The sequence below is a fragment of the Parus major genome, chromosome 15 (assembly GCF_001522545.3).
Source record: "Parus major isolate Abel chromosome 15, Parus_major1.1, whole genome shotgun sequence".
Taxonomy (NCBI): Eukaryota; Metazoa; Chordata; class Aves; order Passeriformes; family Paridae; genus Parus; species Parus major.
The window spans coordinates 6,308,854-6,328,766 of NC_031784.1; the positions used below are offsets into that span (position 1 = coordinate 6,308,854).

The 19,913-nt window shown below is 42.2% G+C and overlaps 1 long non-coding RNA gene across 1 annotated transcript; it reads right to left on the bottom strand.

The window, feature by feature from the left end:
* Window positions 1-3,466: 3,466 nt before the first annotated feature.
* Window positions 3,467-5,721, bottom strand: LOC107211541. Its single transcript, XR_001524208.3, has 3 exons — window positions 5,533-5,721; window positions 4,508-4,587; window positions 3,467-4,389 (listed from the first exon to the last, which is right to left on the bottom strand). It is a non-coding gene; the product is annotated as an uncharacterized LOC107211541 (long non-coding RNA).
* Between the last annotated feature and the right edge of the window lie 14,192 nt (window positions 5,722-19,913).

Consider the following 19,913-nt stretch of genomic DNA (forward strand, 5'->3'; position numbering starts at 1 on the left):
AAATTTTATTCTCTGCAATAACTGAGTTTTAGGATATAAACCAAACAAAGATGAGTGTTGTCTTTCTCTGCATGTTTTCGATGTGCTGTTTGCGTGCTTTGAATTTCTATGCAAAGACCTTCTCAGTGTATTTTGAAGACAGGTAGTTTCATTTTGAACTGTGCTTTAAAGGATGTTGGCTCTTATTCAACTAACAAGTGAAATCCTTTAACAACTCCAGTCTCAACCTGAAATTTGTGTTGTCTTCTCCATAATCTTACTCCACTCATAACTGACTGTGTGTCATGTAGTAGCAAAGATGCTGATAGTGTTGTCAGCACCAGCTGTCCCTCTTTGCAGCCGTTTCTTGTACTGAATTATTTACTACTGGGATTTATGCTGTGTATATAGTGTAAAAGTTTTATCACAGCAATTGTGCATGTAAACTAGTACTGGGTACAGAGATGGTCTCCAAAGTGTTAGAGGAATGCTGAAGGGAAGGACTTCAGTTTAATTGGTTTTATCTGTGGCTCCAGATTTATTCATTCTTCTCTTTATCTGTAGCTTTACAAACAGTCATTCTCCATAATTTGACACATTATATGGCTCAGTAATTATGTTCTAATTGTGGAATCCCTTAACTACAAGGTATAGTTCCACAAAAGGTTTGGGTCTTTTATTCACTGTAGGCACATTTCCATGGGATTTTTTTTTCAAAGGAATGTGAGGGTTCCCAGTACTGGAAAACTTTAGATTCATATTGTGATTCTTATTTTCAGGCAGTGAGACAGGAGTGAGTAATGAAGAGAAGAATGAAAAGATTGAAGGGCAGCTGTTAGCCAAAAGTCTTAGGTTAGTCCTTCAGTGAAGCCAGCAAGAATCACAGTACTTAAACTTTAGCTGAACTAAAAGGGAGGAGAGTGTATATCTCATAAACTTACAGCATGGTACATTGATATGTAAGCAGATTTAAGTAGTTTAATGTACCTGTGACTAGTGTCTTTTTTGATGACTTCTCTGGATATCTCTAATTTAAGAGAGCACTGAAGTGCATCCATTAGGTGGCTGTTACAGTAGTTCAGGACTTTTCCAAAGTGACAGTCGGCAGATGACATTTTTTTTTAAAAGGAAAAAAAAAATTCCGATTTATTCGAGGCTTAAATGTAGTGAGCCGAGAGTGTCCCTGAAGCATGGTCACCACTCCTGCTGGGTGGAGTATCTGCAGTGCTTTTGTTGTAGGTTTGGAGCCCATTGTTCACTGATGCTTTCCTGGGCAAAGGCCTCACAGTGCCTTATTAAATGTGCTCAATTAGAGCTGCCTCCCTTATATTTGTACAGATTATTTCCTGTAATCTGTTGATTTAATGTCCATCCAGGTGACAGTCTCTTTGTCCTTCCCCTGGGCAGTTGTTTGGTCAGACTGGGAGTGCTAGAAGACACCAGCACTGTGCAGTAAGGCCAGAGGTGCCTGCTGGGTTAGCTCATTTCTGAGGAGTTTGAAAATATTAGTGAATGTACAAACCAGCAGCGTTATGTGCTTTGCCAAAGCAAGCATTTTTACTTGCCAGCTATTCCCTGCTGTATTAGAAGTCTTCAGGGAAGAAATGCCTGCCCCCCTGCCCTCCTCAAAAAGGGCTGCATTATCTGATATTACAAAAAACAATATCTTGCAGAGCTCGGTTCTCTTCTAAAGTATATTTCCTAAAGATGTGTCCCAATTTTATTGTAATGTAACATCTTGGATCTATCAAGACCTGGAATTGTTATGAGATGCTGGACACGTTCCCAACCATGTAATTTGATGCTGTTTTGTTTGACAAACAAGAATATGTAGCTTGCAGTTGCCACAGTGTGAGTGGTAAGTGATAAATCACAGGTGTGGTGCTTAGCTGGGGACTGCTGGATTGTTTCCAGTAATTTTCAGAATATGTGGAGGTGGTGGTGCAAAGCAGACTCAAATCTGGTTTTCAGGGCTCAGAGACTTGGTGGGGGCAGGAAGGAAAGAGCAGAGGGAAATCCTTAATGCCATTCCTGTATGTGTGCATAGAGGTTGGAAAGCCAGCTACATCTTTTCACCTTTATGGGAGTTGCTTTTTGGTTGCAAAAGGTATAAATACCACTTTTTGTTTAGCTGTTTATATAAATTTCTAATAAGTACATTGCCTTTAATTTTAGAGAGGGATGAAGGTTTGTTTTCTTGTGCTTGAGCCTAAGAATTGCGCTGCCTTCACTTTTAGAGAGGCATTGTTTTCTTGCACTTGAGCCATGCTAAATGGGCATCAAAAATAGCTTGAGAAGGTGCTTGGGACCACGGTGAAGGCAGATACAGAGCCTTGTGTGTGTGCCTGCACAAACTCAGGGTATTCCCCAAGTATGTTTGTCAGGGTCATCTTTTAAAAAGAGTGGTGGGAGGATTTATTTATCCAGTAGTCTTCAGCCAGAGGCACTCAGAGGTGGGTGTCAGATCCTCCTGACATAAAGGGTCCATAAAGAATAGTAGATCATGAGTAATAAATAGTGTTCTGTGCTGGAGGAGTTCCAGTTCAGAGGTGGACTGTCCTTTAGTTACCAAAATTGATGTAGAGAGCCCTTTACCCAGTCTGGGTTTGATGGTTGGTATTATTTCTATCTAAAATTCTGAGAAGAGGATGTCCTGAGTCTGTTACTGCCTTCCTTATTAACAGGAATTGTACTTCACTACCAGTGGGCAGAATTTGGCTCTTTAGAGACGTCCTATTAAATGCTTTAGGGAATAGGTCATACATGATGTGTTCATTTCCTTAGTGTAATTCCCTATCACCAATGCCATTAAATGCACCATTACCAACCATCTTATGTAAATGATATTTCCAGTCTTTTCTCTTAGCTCAAAATACCCTTTTGGAGGGCTTTTGATTAGTTGAACTCAATTTGCTCAAAGGTTAGCGTGTTAAATTAGTATTTGGTTTTCATTAACCTGTGGAGTAATATCTTGTCATTAGGAAAGGCCTTTTGCAGGGTCTCCATCATCATTCATTTCTTGTAGCCAAGTGCTTTGCCTGTTCTTTTCTATCCAGTTCACTCTGTAAAGGATGCTGCTGTAAAAAAAGCAGCTTGTCCTTTGTGTCACATAAAAAAACTCTGTGGTGGGATGTTGACCCAGAAGTGTTCTGTGTAGTGGGCTCAGTTAGTAAGAGTATCTGTTTCATTTTGGAAATTCTTTTAGTTAGTCTTCAATTAGGTTTTGTCGAGGTGTTATTGTAACTATTTCTTAAGAGTATTTATTGCTTTGCTGACTGAGGCACAGTTGAGTGATCAAAAATTAACAGTATAAAGAAATAACTGTGGGGAAACAGGTGACTTTCTACAGTGGCAGGCTTTCAAGAGATACAAATTAGAAAATCCAAAATATGCTGCTAAGGAAAGTTGGGTTGCTTTTTGTTTCCTAAATAATGATAGCTTGCCTTTATATCTGCAGGAAGGGATGTAAAGGCAGGGGTCTAAACATATGGTTGCAGTAGATTCCTGAATAATGCTTGGGCTATCTATTATCCTGTAATTGCTACCTATCAAGGCTGTGCTGCATTAATATGACTGATCATCCGAGGTGGTGCAGGCATCTCCTGCTCCTGTTCTGCCCAATGCCTCATTCTGAAGTACAATCATGTTCCTTCCTCCTGATGCATCTCTCTTGCTCATACCAAATTGATAAAAGCAGCATATTTGAACATAAATAAAATTAATGGAGCAATAAAACAAAAGAAATTGTATTCTACTAAATCCTCTCTGTTTGCTTTGCTTAAAAAAACAATACGTTACTCCAGGGATAAAGGGAAGCAGCACACACAAGCTCTGAATCAAGTGAGTTTCTTGGGTGCTTTCCATCTCAAAAGAGGGAAGCATCCATGCAAATGGTTGCTTTTAAAAAGCAAACCCAGCAATTAATTTTTGGTGCCTAAGACCAACAGTAGAATATGGACTGAGATTTTCTTCCAATGCTGCGCAAAAGTCAAAATCGGAGAGGAAAGATGGCAAGTTCCTGTCCTCATGGAAAATGGGAATGATTTTTGTCTTGTAAGCTAAAGTTTAATCCTGCTCATGATTTATTACCTTTATCAACTCACCAGTTCTGGCTGCAGAAACTGCTTGAGTTTTGCCCCACCAAAAAAAAAACAAAACCAGCTTTAAAACATGACTGCTTATAGAAAGATGTTTGACATTGAGCAACTCTCCCCCCACCCATTTATTCATTTTATTAGCAATTTCACAATTGGAATGTGTGCTTCTAGAGCTGTGCAGTAATCACAGTGTAGCTGAAATGCTGCAGGTTGGTGTCATCTCATAACACAAACTGGTGACCAAAGTGAATTCAGGAGTGGCCATATGGCATCTCTAAGATGGCACTGAGACAACTCTGTTCTTCTGCTCTGCCTGCAAAGACACCAATGTGCTAAGGTAGGAGGAAATACAGATTTGTCAGAGCTTTTTTCTAATAGGAACAGTGGCTGTGCCCCAGGAGAAGGCTCAGACAGATCATGCCCATTCTCACCTCTGAGGAGACTGCAGGAGGGCTGGTCCTGGCAGGGCTCAGTGGGAGTAATTTGAGACCTGTGCACTTCAGGGTTTTACCTGGTAAAGCAGGAATTAGAATGCTTTAGAGTTGAATTTTCTGTGCAAGGCTTTTCTGCATTAAAAATTACAGAAACAATAAAAAAACTCTAAAATACAAAACTCACTCTTACTTTACAAAAAAAAATAATCAAAGAACAGAAGCAGCCCAATTTGTTATGTTTCATTGAACAGAGATTTAGAAATTCCCTTAATGATTAATTTAATTTAACTTACTAAATTTTTGTTGCTTCTAGGTTTTTAAAAGTTAAATTACACAAGTTTGTTACTACACATGAATAATAGCAAAGGAAAGAAAGTAGAACATGATTAAAGTGTGAATTTCCTGGGGAATGTTGCTTTAACAAAAGAATCACCTTTTGTTTCTGAGGCATCACAGTATTAGAATCACGTGGGTTATGAATTATGTATATTAGAACTTTGTTTATAAACAAAGGTTGGTTCTAAGTGGAAAAAAATTATTGCTGATGCTCATGACCTAATGTAGGCAAAGGTTTAAGGCATCTGTTTTAGCTTTTGCTTTCTAATCTCGCTTGTAATTGCTTGTTCTGCACTTGCCCTTTCACTCCTAGGAGAGGTTTCACTTTTCCCCTGCCAGCAGCAGCTGCAGGGTTTGCCCTGTGTGTGGCAGAGGCCTGTGCTGCCTGCTCTCAGCAGTCCCAGCCTCTCTGCTGAGCCTGGGAAAGCGTTTTGTTCCCAGCTCAGCTGCACAAACCCCTGGGATGAGGAGGATGCTCCCCACCATACGGGGCTTGGGAAGCTGTTCCCCTCTGGAAGGAGCCCGCAGTGGAGCTCTCAGCTTCCTCAGCCGTAATCATTTTGAAGCACGGTGTGTCATAAAGTAATCGTGCTTGGCTTAGAGGAATTGCCTGGGATTGTTTCAGGCCAAACTGTCAAGAGGGAAGAGTGGAGCGGTAGCTTATTGAATCTAAAGCCTGAGCTCACCTTTGATACGTCTACATTCCAGTTTAAAGAGCCCTTAAAATCGCTTTCTTCCGTGCCTCTCAGCAGCGCTGCGTGGGCAAACACATTCTTTCAGAGAGTTTGCTCAGGGTTGTAAATCGGTGCTTTTTTCTGGATCAAGTGCTCTCCTGAGCTGTGTGGCCGTCCCGTGAGGGGCTGGCTGCAGCGGCCCAGCCCATGCCCGGCCCAAACAGCCCGGCCTGCATGCGGCTCTGCAGGGAGGGGCCGGGGGAAATGTCAACTGGAAAATCATTTGCAGAGCAGACACTCCGCCTCAGTTTTTCCTGCCGCCACGCTCCAGATTTTCTGGGTCTTTGGGTGTGTTTTGTGTTGGGTTTTTCTGCTTTTTGACGTTGCCTTTTGAGATCACAGGGCTTCCTCTGGCTGAGCACTCAGGCTAGGTCAGCTAAACAGAAAATCAAGTGCTAAATGTTAGGCCAAATGATATTAATATGTGTTCAGATTAATCTGTCTCATGTGCACATCCTTGGTTGTCGATGGAAATAGGGCCTTTCTTGCGGTTTCCCCACCAAGCTGCGGTGCTGCAGCCCTGTGGGGAACACTGGGCAAATAATGCTGATCCTGGGTTGAGTGGGATTCCCCCAATTCCACCCTGAGCTGATGGAAATGTGATTATTTTCTGGTGGCAGGGCAGAGGGAGGGACGTGGGAGCTGACAGCAAGTGGCGGGTGCAGGGCACAGGCGTAGGCGAGACTTGGCAGGTATCCTAGAGAATTTAGAGTGCAGATTGTGATAGGGACTGCTTAGAACAAAGGGTCTGTCACTCCTTAGCTTCCCTTGGAAGAAGGTATACCAGCTCTTCTCTGATTCTACTGGTTTTATTCTCCTTTAAATCACTTTTGGAAAGGCGAAATTAAAAACTAGCTTAAGAGTAGTCAGGAAAATGAAGCAAAACAGTTGCAGGCTTAAGCTTTCAGCAGCAACAGCTGGCACAGGCACATCTCCTGGCAAGAGACATCTTGACTTGGAAAAGCACATGCCACTTCTGCTTGGGGCTGTGTCAGGATCCTAGGACAAATTCTGAAGTTTTGAACCCTGCAGAAGTTGCTCTGATGCAAGAGCTGAGCTGGGCAGGATCATGTTGGAACAACTCTGTCTATTTCTTCCCCCCAGGGCACTGTTTTCATCTCTGTCCTATCCCAGAAAGGGAGAAACCTCATTTGTTTCCCTCCCTTCCCAGTGCTCAGCAGTATAAGTTTTAGTAGCAAATTCCAGTCCAGTATATATATACAAGACTTAGACCTGCCAAAACTGTGTACACCAACCAGACTTGATTGAAAATTGGTATTAAAAAAGTTGTAAAACCTGATCATTTGTTTAAGACTTCCCTGTTTTGCATAGCTCTTTCATCCCCCTAAAACTGGTCTCTCAGCCATCACACCTTCCCAAGCCTTCCAGATCAGAGCTTCCCTCCTCCAAAGTGCTGGGTTTTGTTCCTTCCAGGCAGCAGTGGGGATGGTGTTTCTTCCATGCATGTGTGGACCATTTTAGCCTTTTTGGTCTAGAATCTGTGGATAATTATCAAGGGTCAGTGAGAGCCAATTGACAAACCCAAGTTTGTGTGTGCTGTAGAGCAGTGGATGTATGTGAAAATTCTTTAGATGTCCACTGGCAAGAAGCCACACTTTGCAAAGACTGTAAATCATTACCCTATTAATTGATAAGGCCCTATTTTAATTTATTTTTTTTTCCAAGATTTCTGGGCAGAAGTGAAGGAATGTGAAACATGCTGAGTTAGGAACTTAATAACCCCTTGCCCTCACATGTGCACTCTGCTACAGATGGAAACTGATCCCACAGTGCTATTTGTATTTTATATGTGTTCATTTCTTTTATTCTTTTTATGTTGACCAAAAAGGAATCTTTCATGGGAGTACAGCAAATTTATTTTAAATGATGTATTATTTACACAGTGGTAATGGCTTCTTTGTAAAGATGTCTTTTGAAACTTTTTAGCATGCATATTATCATTTAAATTCACACACAGAGACTATTTAAAATGTGTATTACAGTGTACATGTGTATTTAGAGGCTTGTGTATATTATTTTATCCTAATGGGTAATCCATCTTTTCACTGTGTATTTAGGGACACTTAAATCCATGGATTATTCAGCAGTTGTGTATGCACATTGGCTTTGCAAGCTAAAATTCAGATCAAATGTTACTGTGTTTAAAAAGAAAAACACACCCAGAAAATTAGTAAACTAGCTTTCCTTGCACTCCTCCTGGGGAGGGGGACCCTCCAAGAATCAGTCCATGGATATTTTGTACCAAAAGGTATTGCCTTTGTCAGAAAAAAAAATATAAAGAAAAAAACCCTCCCAGTAAAAACTAGTGCTCTTACTCCCCTCCCCTCTTGTGTTTGCATTCCCTTTGACTTCCAGAGAAACGGTGAGGAACTGAAAGTTTTAATTTAAGAAAAAAGATTTCTCTTAATTTTTGGCAGTAGCTCTGCCCACTAAAGCAGAGTAGTGTTTTCTTTGTCAAACCTGCTGTCATTTGAAGCAGGGGCAATTGGCAGTTTTGGAAAACTCTCCTTTATGAAGACTTAATTTTCAGACTTCAACCTGGTTGTCTCTTGGATGGAGAAATACCACTGACAAATTTAGTGTTGGTCTCATTTTGCATGTGTGTTTTCACTGATGCCATGAAAGAACAGGTTAAGCCTGGCTTGCTTTTTTTCTTTTCTTATTTTCCTTTTTTTCCAACAGTCTGCAAACCCAGAACTGCTGACACTTTGTGGAAAGCTTTACTGTCTAGAAAAAATAAAAATTCTGCTTTTCTCTCCATTTTGCTTGTTTATTTCCCTGAGTGCTAACCTGAAAAAAGAATCTTTCTCTCTGGATAATTTGTCAGCTTTTGGGGGAGTCTTGAACCGTAGATAGCAATCAGTGCTGCTCATTCTTCAAGGAACAAGGTAACAGAGAGCTGAGAACTTGTACACATTTTAAAGAGCAGGTCTTTGGATTTGGGGTGGATCAGGCTGATAAAACAGGAATGTACAGGCAGGAAAGCAGACTCCAGCAGCTTGTGAGGCTCCTTCCCTTGCTCAGTGAACCTTGGCGCAGGGCAGCAGTGTGTCCTTGGGACACTGCCTCCCACCTGAGGAACTGCTTGCTCTAGGGTTTCAGTGGTTTGGTGGGTTTTTTAAAGGATGCTAATCCATGAAAAACCATGCCAGATGCAACTGGATTCAGGACTGGAGGACTGTAATCCACTGATATTTTTTTTTTAAAAGAACTCTGATTATTTTTGTTCTGAAGTCCCTTGAAAAATTGTGTGGATATACAAAAGCTGGTAAGCAGCTAAAGGAGTGGAATGTAGAAAGTGCCTGTGTTCAGTGGTGGTAGCAAACAGTTTGTAAGCTGTGTGCAGGTGCAAAGGAGCATCTCTCAAGCCTTGGACAGCAGCCTCTGAGCATCGCCTGCAATCCTGCTAAAATCAACTCTTTGATATGCAAAAAGGGAAGGGATTGGATTCAGCCATCCGAGACAAGGCAGCTCAGGCAGTGTGAACGCTCAGGCAGAGAAAGCACAAGCGTGTCCTGAAGAATGAGGCACTTGTACCTACTGGAGTCAAGCAAGCAGATGTCTTTCTGCTCTCTTGTACTCCACAAATACGGTATTTGCTGCTGTATAAGCAGCTATGCAAGCCAGTTGCTGGAGTATCTTGTCATCAAATGGCACAAAACTGATAATCAGCACAGTTTCAAGGTGGAGGAGGGCATGCAGCAGGAAAAAGAGCCAAGCAGTAGCTTTTAGTAAGTCTACAGATGTTGGGCATGACCTCAGCCGAAGTTTGTAGTGGCCCTCTGGGGAGTTGCAGGTGGTGCCATCTGAAACAGTGGAACTTGGGTCTGTGTCCTTTTTTTTTCTTTTTTTTCCTTTTTTTTCTCCCTTTTTTCCCCCTGGAATATTATTTTTATTATCTTCCTGGCTGTGCAGTTTTCTGGTACTTGGGTGCACACGGAGTTTCTCTTGGTGACAGCAGAAGGACTGCTATCATAAAGATATTTTTCAGCTCTAGGCTGGCACCATTAGTCTCCTGTGAACCGTGAATAGAACAGACCAGACCATCAGTCCTGCTGGTAAGAGCAAATGCCATTCCCTGGGAGTCTCTTTCGCTGGAAGTAGCTAAGCTTGGTGAAGGGAACACCCAAACTAAAAGTCACCGTTTTGCTCTTTTGATTTTTGACATAAGCACTGTAATTAACTTCTGATCACCATCAATTTTCATGTGCCTAATTCCATGGAAATGTTAATGTAGGAAAGGCACAGACATTTATCAGCTCTCAACCAAGTAATGTAGGGGTGTTTGTTCTGCCAAATGCTTTAGGTTTTTGATACCAGTGTATTATTTACCATTTCCCCAAATATCTCATATAGCAGTCGTGAGTGAAGAGACCAATACCAAAGCATAAAGTGTGAAGCTTTTGACTATCTTGAATGGGTCATTTTGAAGGCTTTCTTCAAATCTCAGCTGTTCTAAATTAAGTGCTGCTAGGTAGATGTTACAGAATTTGCCTTCTGCATGAAGAGAGGGAATTTTTCCACCCCCACTTTTCAGCCTACTATTACTGCTACAAGAGGCTTGTCATCCTACACTTCTTAAGGAAGCCAGATTTTTGGCTCGAGTTCAAACATATGTTTCTCTGCTGCTGCCTTATATGCTCTCTGATCTGCCATTGGAAACCAGTTTCAAGTGATGCTCTTCCCCAAATTTCCTTCCCCCACTCCTGAAATGTTGTAAGCATCTATGAAATACGACTGGTGGATTGACAAGAAAATTCATGTCTCCTCAAAAGACTGAACTTTATTATTCTATAGCCACTTTATAGATTTTTTTCAGCCTGTTTAAAACACGTGTTAAAACAATCTATAGCACTGTTATCCCAGACATCAGGAACCTGTACTAAAAGAGAAAGGTATTCTATTTATTAATAGCAGTATTGTTAGTATTGTTTAAATATTTAATGGAGAAATTATAGACTGTTCATTGGCTGCAGTGCAGGAGTTTCAAGGACCTGAATTCCCATGTTGGCAATTTGTACGGGTCTGTGGTGCTTTCTAGTCTGTGAGAATGTGACCTGCATCTAAATGAAAGCAGCTGGTGGAGGCATGAAGTGCAAAACATGGTGTTCAAACACATAAAGGCTGGCTGCTCCCATGGGCAGACAGTGTCCTGGGACCTTTGCCTTCTCAGCTTTTGGAAGTTTTAATAACCAGTCTGGAGGAGTAGCTACAGCAGCAGATGCTTTGTCCTGTGAGTCTGTAACCAGGCCATCCTCAGATTGTTTCAGCCTGTAATGAAGTGTCAGTGAAAAGGTGCTCAGTGGGGTTACTGGATGTGTGATTCAAGAAAGTACTTCTATATAGAGCAAAAACTGTAAAGAAAAGCCCCATATTTGGGCCATGTAAGAGGAGGCCTAAACTCTGGGAGTTGCTGTGCCAACTGTCTGAGGTGTAAGGGAAAGAGTAGTTAGTGCTTTGTATTTACCGGGTTAGGAAGTGCTAGGGGATTTAGCAGCTGCTTAATTGGGTGAAGTCAGAGTTTATTATATTAGGTTTGGGCAGTCCTTTGTTTTGGGTTTGTTACAGGTAACTTCAAATACTGCATTAAAGAAAAAAATGCCTCTGCAAATTCCCAATTCTCTGTGGGTTGTTCTTTCCCAAATTACCAATTTTTAGAATCTCTCTCCATGCAGGTCCTGCCTCTGTAAATAAACCTGCTGCTTCTGCCTTACCAAGCAATTCCTGCACTCCTGTGGGTGCTGCTGGGGTTCTGGTGCTGATGATACCTGTCTCAGGTGTGAGGCAGGGCTTAGCCAAGCTGGCACCTGGCTGCCAGCCCTGCAAACCTGGCCCTTGGGGCCACTGCTGGGAGGCTTTGATGCTCTGGCTTCCCAGTGGTGATAAACTCCTCCAGCTCTGGGGGCTCTGCACCACTCATGGTGACTCTTCTGAGCCATTTTTCACCCTGAATTTCTCTAGTCCTGAATCTGCACCTTTAAGGAGGAAGCAGCAGTCAAACAAAAGCATAAATTCAAGAAAGAGTGCTTTAAAACTCAGCAGGTTTTTATCCAGATATTCTCTCAAGTTTGGGGACTGCAGAGAGGTGTTGGGTCACCTCTGGCCAGCTTTTAGTGGATTTGTTGTGGCAATCAGAAGAACAAACCCCCTTCTGCTCTAGCACATATTTGCCAGTCTGCAGAGCTCCCTGGAGCTCTGCCTTACCTGTTCTGGGCATCACCTCTCTGCTGCTACCTGTAAGCTGCTAGCAGGTGCATCACAGCTTCATCTTCCTGCTACAGCTCAAACAGCAGGAACTGCCAAAAGGAGACATTTTCACATATTTATTTATTCAAGGTTAAGCTTTCCAAGAAGGCATGTAAAAATACAATAATGCACATGGATGCATTTTCATAAAGGCTTCAGAAAGACTTTCGTAAGTAAATGTTGAGTGACAGCTGTGTGCTTTGTTTGGAAGTTTTGAGAAACGCTGGTAGAAAATATTTAGATCAGGTTTGGTTTTCTGGGGATTTGTTTGTTTTTTCAAGGAGTATGGTTTGTATTTGTCAATTCACAAGGTTTGTTCATGAAGTGATACTTTTTCCACAGTATTTGAAATTCTCACAACAGAGGGAGAAAAGCTTTAGTTAGCCCTTTAGCCTTCCATTCAACTAAACAATAATGGGCATAGCCAAAAATCTTGCTAACAGGCAAAAGCCTGTTTTTACTGCTGCTGAGACAAACAATATTAATTATATCAGAGAATCAGGAGTGTACTTCTACTCCAAAGCTTTGTTTGAGAACTCTGACTGTGACTGGAGGTGTTGCTTGCAAATTCAGCCTGTTGTCCAGAGGCCCCTGCAGTTAAAAGAGGTTTCACAAACTCTCTTTTGACCATCACTTTCCCCTCTTTTTATCTTGTTTTGGCTATGGTTCTCTGTGGTTGCAGGGCTGTGTACATGCTTTGATTTAAAGGAGGATTTTTGAAAGGAATTATGATAAATATTTTCCAAATTACGTCAAAATCTGATACATTTTTCATCAGTCTGACATTTCAGGACAGAAACGGGATGGAAACTTTGTGCTTCAACAGGATCATCACAATCATCTGTGTAATGTTATCCTTGCCCTAAAATGCCTTGTGTGCCAGATGATGCACTTGCATGCTTAGATAAATTTTCCAAAACCTTACATTTTCCTGTTTTGAAGGAAAAGTAGTACCAAATTGATTGGAAAGAACAACAGAAAGAAACTCCCATTAAAAAATTCCACGGTCCCCAAGTCCCAGGAGTGAGTGTGGGCAGAGCCTTGGCAACTCTATTCTTTGGCAGGACCTTCCCACAAGTGTCCTGGGGCAGTGGCCTGTCAGGTTCCAGAGGCTGCAGAGGCTCTGGCAGTGTCATTGCTCACAGTGCAGGGAAGGCTTTGCAGGAAGGGAAGAAGGTGAGCAGCTTTGAAGTCCTTAGCACTAATGAGATATGGTTGTTACTGAGGAAAACTGTAGGGGCTTCTTTTGTGCCTTTGGTTTAAAACTGAAGACTGATTAAAGTGTAGCTTCCAAAAAGTTGAAAGTCTTTGTGGTTGGAAATGTAGATCAGTAGGAAAACGGAAAGGATTTGTTCAGGAACCAAAGCTCTTAATTCTGACAAACCCTTGTCTTTTTGTTCCATTGACCTTCTCCAAGACTAAATACTAATGTTTCTTCCAAGTGTTCCTTCTGCCTTGACCTTTCTGCCTGGGCTGGTGAAACACTGTCCAGGTCCTTCTCGTCTCTTGATGGCTTCAAGCCTCTCACTGCTGACCTCTTACACATTTTATACCTTTCCTTTCTCTGCTCTGCCTGCACAGTTGTTCAAGATGCAATTTAGACATAATCTCTCAGGTTTATCTCTGGCTGTGCCATCCCTGGTGTTGCTGCAGTAGATTAAAATGAGGAAGGGGACCAACTTCAGAATTGGTGAGTGTGAGTAGTGGACAAGAGGTTTGTCCTAGAAAAGTCTGTGTATTCACTGAATGGGGGAGATCTCAGCCAAATCACTTATTTATTCATTCTTCTGTTCCCCAGCCTGCCTTGGCTGCAGGTGTTCTGATATCAGAAAGGCTGGTTACTCTACTGGTGGCAGTACATGTTTGCTTTATCTTTAACCTGACAAGCCATTTGTGCTCCAGGGCATGTGTAAGAAGAATTAAATGCAAACAGTCAGAGTCCTCTGCAGGTTAGAGACAAGAAAGATAGTGCAAAGGGATTAAGGATTAAAGGGAGAACAGCCATAAGCGGGATAGAAGGTTCATTTATGCACTTGGCTCCAACTAGATAAATATTTATGAGCGAGGGGAATGGATGGTTGTAAGAATTTCTGCCGTTTGCATAAGTAGGGAAAATATAAAATTCTTGAAGATTTTGGCACTGTTGACGTTCAGAGATTTTCTTTTTTCATAGAAGTTTGAAGGAGTTAGGAGCACAGATCCCATTTAAAGCCTTCATTAGCTACATATTTATGGCCACTCCAATTCTCTTTGAAAGTTTGAAAATACTGTATTTCTTGGTTGAGCTGTACTTGATCTGCTCTTGATACTCTTTTCACTTGCTTCTCTTCAGAGTAAGTTTTCTATTCATGGGTTTTCACTATGCTATGTAGATAATACACTACTCTCACCGTACAGTATAATTTTCAATTTATTGTGCAGATTTCAATTTATTGTGGATCTACACAATAAAGTTGTATGAGGTGAAAGGTACTCTTTAGTTGGGTTTTTAGTGGTGTTTTTTTTTTCTTGTTTCAAAACAAATGACCAATGAAAAGACATTGAGAGGGTGGGATGTCTGTTGGCGATGGAAATAAAAGGAAGAGTCTTTGAAAATGAAATGATGACACTAGGCCAAATTCCAGCAAAGTTTCAGGGAGACACTTGCAGGGAAATGAGGCTCGTTAATTGTTTGCCTTGAAGTATTAAATGATTAAGAGAGAATGCTTGCCCTTAATGATTTGATGCTTTGCCTGCTTGACTGGCAGCAGTCATTTGTGCAGTCTCAAGGGTCTAGGTTGGGTTTAACCTGCCAGCTTTTGCTAGACAAGATAAAGGCTTTACACTGACATGGCTAAAAACATTGGCAAGCATCGAGAAAGTTCATTTATATAATTTTTGTAATAATTCTTATGAATATATTCAGAACCTCATTTTGCAGAGATGAGTCAAATCATAATTGCAGGAGTGTTTAAACAAGAACTTTGCATGGGGAAGACATGGAATTGTGGTACTTTCTGAGCTGTTACTGCAGCTGAAGGAGCAGACCAGGAGGAGCTTTGCCCGGTCTGCACTGCAGACTCATTTCAAGAAGTCCTCATGGTTGTTCCTGCCAGGGAGGATAAGGAGCTTGTCAGTTCCAGTGACACAAAAGCCACTGAAAAATGACATGGCCAAATTTGCCAAGTGCTTTTCTTGATGGGCAGAGCGTAAGGAGGACAAATCCCCGGTGAGCACGCAAGCTGCTGGCAGAGCTGTGTGGGACTGACAGGAGAGAGCTGTCAGCTTCTCCCAGGCTGGATGTTGTAGGAAAGCTCCCAGTCCCTGCCTGCCCAGGCTCCCAGCCTTACTCCAGGCTATTCCTGCCACGTAAAAGGAAAAGCAGCACCTCCTTCAACCTTGGGATGCGGCAGTGCTGGGGATAAAGCGCTATTCAGGCTCTCGCTGCTCTGTCATATTCGGTGTTGCCCATGAAACTGCCATTTTACATTGATTTCCTACACCTCTGCATGAATTTATCATTAACAGCTTTATCATGCTGTTCTTATGAGAAATTCCAGATTGTCGCCCCTGGGAAGTTTATCCAGGACTATCTTTACAGCTCTTTGGGAAGAGGAATCTAAGCATGGATTTAATTTCTTTAGATGTGGGGATTTAGAGACACCTGTTCTGCAGCTAATCTTAGGTTTTCTTTGCACTTAAATTTAATTCTATGCCTTGTATTTTCATCCTTAGTCCAGAATCTCAGCACTGACAAGGACCAGAAAGTCATAGCTTCACTATTTTGCAGGTGAAGTTGCTTTTTCTTTCATTAGTGTTACCAATTCATTGAAGGACAAACCCCAGTAAGAAAAAGGATATGTCTCATTCCTGATTCGTCCCTGTCTTTGTATGCAGGTGAGACTTCACAGCAGACCAGAAACCCTTTTAAAAGTGTGTCACTAGTGTGGAAAGTAGGCATCTTTCTTTATGGTACACTGAGGCAGCAAAAATATGTTTCTTATTTTCCCTTGCACTGGCTTTTTAGCAGTGTTTGAAGTATGTGGTTTCCAGATCTTAGATTTGGAGCGGCTCAAGATCAGAGTTAGGTGCGTGATTAAGGTACATGTGATTTTATGCCATCAGGAGCCCTTCTTAAAGAACAGAATTGGCTTTGATTGAGAGCAAGCAGCCATGTAAGAGACAAATGGTAGAACTTTGCATTGACTTCTGCACTGTGCAAATGTGGTGGTGCTGCTGGGAGGACAGCAGTGGCAGACACTGCTGTCACAAGGATGAATTTTGGGTTTTGGACTCAGACGATTCAGCTGTGTATATTTCTGTATTATTCAGATGCATTCCTTGCATCCCTTTTCTCATGCTTGCTTGTCTGTCAGGGACTTATCTCCAACGGGACTTGTAGAAAAATGATGTTGGCTTTTTGAAGAGACTGCAGAGCAGCAGAAGGACTTGGCAATTACGGTATTTTGATACAGAAAAATCTATTTTAAGCACAAAATGGGGAGTTGGAAGTCTAGTTGGTGGCAGATGAGGGCCTGGCTGGTTTCCTGATACATTGTTCTGTGGAGATGAGGAAGGAGGGGAGCGTGTTTCATCACTGGACCTCACCATCTAGTCTGGATGACCTCCTGTTCCAGCTCTCCAGGATTTAGAAGAAACTGTGCAATAACCCCATAAAACAACTTGTAATGTTATGGATCAGCAAGCTCAAAATGCCTCCTTTTCTTCTAGTGGGGCTGTGGAGCGTGGTTGTCCTGTGCAGCTGCACAGGGTGGGTGGGTGAGGCTGGGAGCTCTGGCTGGGGCTGCTGGCACTGTGCAATGAATGTGGCACATCTTGCACAGCCTCCTGCTCCTCTGGAGAGCCTTGTTCTTATTGCTCTTCAATCTCCTCCCATTACAGACAGTCTAATTCTATCATGCTGGGATTAGGTGACCCCACTGAGAGGAGCTAAGGGGACCAGTTGCTCTGTGCTTCAGAGCCACAGCCCTGGTTTCTCTAATCTCAGAAAGCCACCCTACATAACCCTGAGGAGTTTCCTCTGGGAGCAGGAGCTTTCCCTTCCTGTGCTGGGTGTGTTATCAGTGCTCCTCCCAGGCCAGGTTTGTGACACCCCCAGATGTGCAGCTCTGCTCTCCAGAGGGACAGTGTCGGTAGATGAGCATGGACTCTTGGACACTGAATAAGCTTTATGCTATTTACATCTTGGGAGCTCTGTTTTTCTCTGAAATCTGAAAGCCCCAGGTACTTGGTTCAATATATTTTGATGTTGAGGGGTTTTTGTCCCAGCTTTATTATTTGTTAATGCAGATATTGAACAGAAGCATGAGAGCTGCATTCCAAACTGTTCAGCTGGAAGGTTTCAAAACCAGGCAGACAAAAGCAGTTTCCAGAAGGTATGTTTGTACTAGGTTCTTAGCATAGCACTATTTAACTTCTTTTAATCAGTGACCTGGAGCAGAAAAAATAAAACCATTACTCATAAAGCTCTCAGATAACACGCAGATTAGGTGGAGTGCAAGATAAGGCAGGGCCTGAGTGACTGGGATCACTCTGTGAACAGGGTGTTCTGATGCAATAAAATGCCATACTCTAGAGACAAAATGAGGGCCCTTCTGGTATAATGAGGAGATGGAAGAGGGATAGCTGTCTCCTGGGAAATGGCTAGCCTGAAAGAGACTGCCCTGTCAAGGCAGATAACCATCTGAACTGGAGTTTTCCCAGCCTAACTGTGCCCAAGATTGAATGTGTAGACAGGGAAGTACTGAGCTGAGTAGGTCTATGGTGGTTATAGCCCTATATTTAGCATTGACACAAGTGTAACCTGAATTCTGTATTCCATCCTGATGCTTGCAGTTCAAGAACATTGGTTAAAATTGGAGAAACTTCAAGACAAGTGTCGTGAGGACTGTTAAAAGATTCAGAAAATCTGTTTGGCAGGGAAGGACTCCAGGAGCTCTGTCTGTTTTATTGTAGGGGAGGGCAAGGGGTGACATGACTACAATTTATAACAGCCTGTGAAGGGCAGAGAAATTTGATAATAGAGAGCTCTTCTGTCTGGCAGTCAAAACTGTAAGGAGATCCAGTGGCTGGAAGGCTCTAACACTGATACTTTTAGACAAGAGATAAGCTGCAAAATTTTACTGGGGTGAATAATTAATGACTGTAGCCGTTTACCAAGGGTTGTGATGACTCCATCTCTGCATATCTATGAACTGAACCTTTCTAAACAAGAGGCTGTGTTTGAGTCTGGGATTAATTCAGACAAGTCTGGTGGCCTGTGTTACAGCAGTGTATCTGCAGTTTTGAGGAAGTAGATTTTTCTTTTAAAACAGTCTGGGAATTCATTAACACCTGAGGAGACAAAGCTGTTGCCCAGGTATGTGAGTTTTAAGAGCTCTCTGTGCACTTAACGTTTTTTTTTATGTTGTTCTCAAAGTTTATGTTGATCTTGAACAGTTCCAACTTGCAGATGCTGCTAGAGCTCTTGCTAGGAAAAGTGCATTTTTGAGGTTAGTTGTACACCAGAGAGAAGTGGATCTCTTTCCCTGTCATGCTGCTGCTTCTCAAGATTCAAACCATTGGGGAAGCAGTGTTTGCTGTTTTTTCCCTGATATTGCAGTTATATTTTTTAAACTGCTGAATGCTCAGTTGGAGCTTTTGGAATAGGAGGACACCTGGCACCTTTGATGCATTTTGTTTTGCCCTGAACTACACTGATGTTCATGCTGAAGAGTTAGCTGAAAGTTTGCTTTTGACCTCACTCTGGAGGATCCTGCCTGCCTCCTTATCCAGGATTTTGGGGGAATCTACTAACAACTGACATTGATGATGTTGAGAAAACATTGTAATATAGGTGCATTAAAATTGCTGGGGCTCTAAGCACTCTAATCTCTCACTTCTTTATGAGGTTAGTGCTTGTTTTGCTTACATGCCACCAAGTGGGTCAAGTTTAGCCAGCACTGTTATTAATGCTGGAGCAAGTCTCCAGCGGGCTATTTTTAGCAGCCAGGGCTGTTGTTGAGAGCTTGCGCTTGCTAAAAATGCCTTGGAATGATTTCACAAGCGATACTGTCTGTGGTGGAATTTGCACACCAGCTGTCTGTCTTCAGGCCAGTTGATTGTGTTGACACGAATTCCCTGTGATTTGTCATCTCTGCCTCCCGCTCGCGATGGCTGTGACAGGCGTGCTATCAGTGTCTGATGGCAGGGAGGGGTAAGTGACAGCAGCAGCCTCGTCACTGACAGCTTGGGAAACGCTGAGATGGCAGGGGGGACCTTGGCCTTCACTGGGATCTGATTTTTCCTTTGGCACCCCAGCTCGCTGCTGCCATCCTCCCTGTGAGCTCCATCCCCCAGCCCAGGCCTTTCCGTGGAGCTGCTCGGCAGTATTTTCAACATCTCCCTGCTTTAAGTGGATTCCTCTGCTGCTGAGCTTTATTTTATGTCTGGGGGTGGCCTTCTCTCCTAAGCTAATGGGATAGATAAAATGTAAACCAAATTTTCAGAGAGAGAATGCCCCAAGAAACAAGGTGATGTGAGATCTCTGCAAATGGTGATTCTGGGTTTGAGTTCTCTGCTCGTTTCATGTGTAGTCTGATTGTGTATGGTTGAGTTCTGTTAGAGGAAAGGAAAGATATGAGGTTTATAAATTAAGTGATTAAGTTATTAAAATTTATTTCCTAGTGTATATCCGGGGTAGTTTTTAACCTCCCAAATAAAATAAAAAAGACTTGCTAATATTGGCAAGTGCCCTTGCTCCTGTAAACACTACACAGAGAGATGTGAAATGGCACCTTTGACTATTTTCAAAGTGAAATTAATAGTTCAGTTAGTGAAATAAAAGGGTGTTAACTCTTATACAGGGATTTCAATGTGTTTTAAGTCCTGGAAGTACAGAATCAGGACATAACTTTGTGCTTTGTGACTGAGAGGTAAATCAAAGCTGCTGTGATTAAATGATTATGAATTCATTTCAGGACTTGTTTTATAACAAATCCACTGATGAATGCAAACAGTACAAAACTTTCGATTCACAGACCTTCAAAGCAACTCTTTGCTCTTGTCTCTTGAATCTGAAATATTCT